We start from the raw sequence: 2,115 nt of genomic DNA, 5'->3' as shown, positions 1-2,115 counted from the left end.
CATAAATATAGACATATAGATCAGTGGAACAGAATTGAGAGCCCAGAAATCTACTCACATTTATATGGTCTACTGATTTTTGACAAGGGTGCGAAGAATACAAAATGAGGAAAATATCATCTCTTCAACAAATGGTTTTGGGAAAACTAGATATCCACATGCAAAAGAATGAAATTGGACCCGTTGTTATACATACACAAACATCAACTCGACATGGATTAAAAATTTAAATTTAAGATTGAAATCTCTAAAACGCCTAGAATAAAACATTGGGTAAAAGTTTCATGACATTGGTTTCCACAATGATTTCAGGATATGACTCCAAATCTGTAGTCAATAAAAACATAAATAAACAAGTAGAACTACATAAACTAACAAATTTCTGCACAGCAAAAGAAACAATCAACAGAGTGAAAAAGCAATCTATGGAAGACTAATGTACATCATTTTGGTAACTACAAAAGAAAAATGAAAGAAAATAAACACACACATAAGAAGAAAAGGACCAGGCTCTCTGCTCCTTCCCCTTCAACAGACAACTGCATCTTCTGGTGCAGTACCAGTTGCATCCCTGAGACATGATGGTGAAGGTTGGAGTAAACAAATTTGGCCAGATTCGGCACCTGGTCACTAGGGCTGCTTTTAACTCTGGCAAAATGGAAAGTTCGCCATCAATGAACCTTCATTGACCTCAACTACATGTTCTACATATTCCAGTATGATTCCACCTGCAGCAAATTCCATGTCACAGTCAAGGCTGAAAATAGGAAACTGGTCATCAATGGAAAGCCCATCCACATCCTCCAGGAGTGAGGTCCTGCCAATATCAAATGGGGTGAAGCTGTTCCTCAGTATGTTGTGGAGTCTACTGGGGTCTTCACCACTATGGAGAAGCTGGGGCTGGGGCTCACTTGAAGGGTGGGGCCAAGAGAGTCATCATCTCTGCCCCTTCTGTTGATGCCCCCATGTTTGTGATGGGTGTGAACCATGAAAAGTATGACAACTCCCTCAAGATTGTCAGCAATGCCTCCTGCATCACCAACTGCTTGGCGCCTCTGGCCAAGGTCATCCATGACAAATTCAGCATTGTGGAGGGACTCATGACCATAGTCCATGCCATCACTGCCACCCAGAAGAACATGGACAGCTGGGAAGCTATGGCATGATGACCCAGGGGCTGCCCAGAACATCATCCCTGCTTCTACTGGCACTGCCAAGACTATAGGCAAGGTCAGCCCTGAGCCAAATGGGAAGCTCACTGCCATGGCCTTCAGTGCCCCCTGCCCCCACCCTCAATGTGTCAGTCTTGAATATGACCTGCCACCTGGAAAAAGTTGCCAAATATGATGACATCAAGAAGGTGGTGAAGCAGACATCAGAGAGCCCCCTCAAGGGCATCCTGGGCTACACTGAGGACCAGGTTGTCTCATGTGACTTTAACAGTGACACCCACTCTTCCACCGTCAATGCTGAGGCTGCATTGCCCTCAAAGACCACTTTGTCAAGCTCACTTCCTGGTATGACAATGAATTTGGCTACAGCAGCTGGGTGGTGGACCTCACGGTGGTGGACCTTATGGTTCACATGGCCTCCAAGGAGAAAGAGACCCCTGGACTACCAGCCACAGCAAGAGCAATAGGAAGGGATGGCCTTGCCTATAGCCTTGGCAGTGCCAGTAGAAGCAGGGATGATGTTCTGGGCAGCCCCTGAGTCATCATGCCATAGCTTCCCAGCTGTCCATGGTCTTCTGGGTGGCAGTGATGGCATGGACTATGGTCATGAGTCCCTCCACAATGTTGAAGAGCTGCGGGGGCATCCTTGCCCCAACTCATCATCCCCCAACACACTGAGAATCTCCCAACCTCTACAACAGTTTCTTGAAGAATGGGAAGGGCTTGGGAAACCCTACCTTGTCATGTACCATCAATAAACTACACTGTACCCAGCCAAAAAAAAACCGAGGAGGAGACGGACGGGAGGGAAGGGGAGAGAGAGAGGGAGAAGGAGAAGGAGAAGAAGAAGAAAGAAGAAGAAGAAGAAGAAGAAAGAAGAAGAAGAAGAAGAAGAAGAAGAAGAAGAAGAAGAAGAAGAAGAAGAAGAAGAAGAAGAAGAAGA

At 45.8% G+C, this 2,115-nt stretch overlaps 1 pseudogene; it reads left to right on the top strand.

The window, feature by feature from the left end:
- Positions 1 to 581: 581 nt before the first annotated feature.
- Positions 582 to 1,710, top strand: LOC110590560 (annotated as a pseudogene).
- The last annotated feature ends 405 nt before the right edge of the window (positions 1,711 to 2,115 follow it).

The sequence above is a fragment of the Neomonachus schauinslandi genome, chromosome 9, assembly GCF_002201575.2.
Source record: "Neomonachus schauinslandi chromosome 9, ASM220157v2, whole genome shotgun sequence".
NCBI classification, from domain to species: domain Eukaryota; kingdom Metazoa; phylum Chordata; class Mammalia; order Carnivora; family Phocidae; genus Neomonachus; species Neomonachus schauinslandi.
The sequence above is the reverse complement of the archived record's forward strand: the minus strand, read 5'-3'. Positions and strand labels throughout refer to the sequence as shown.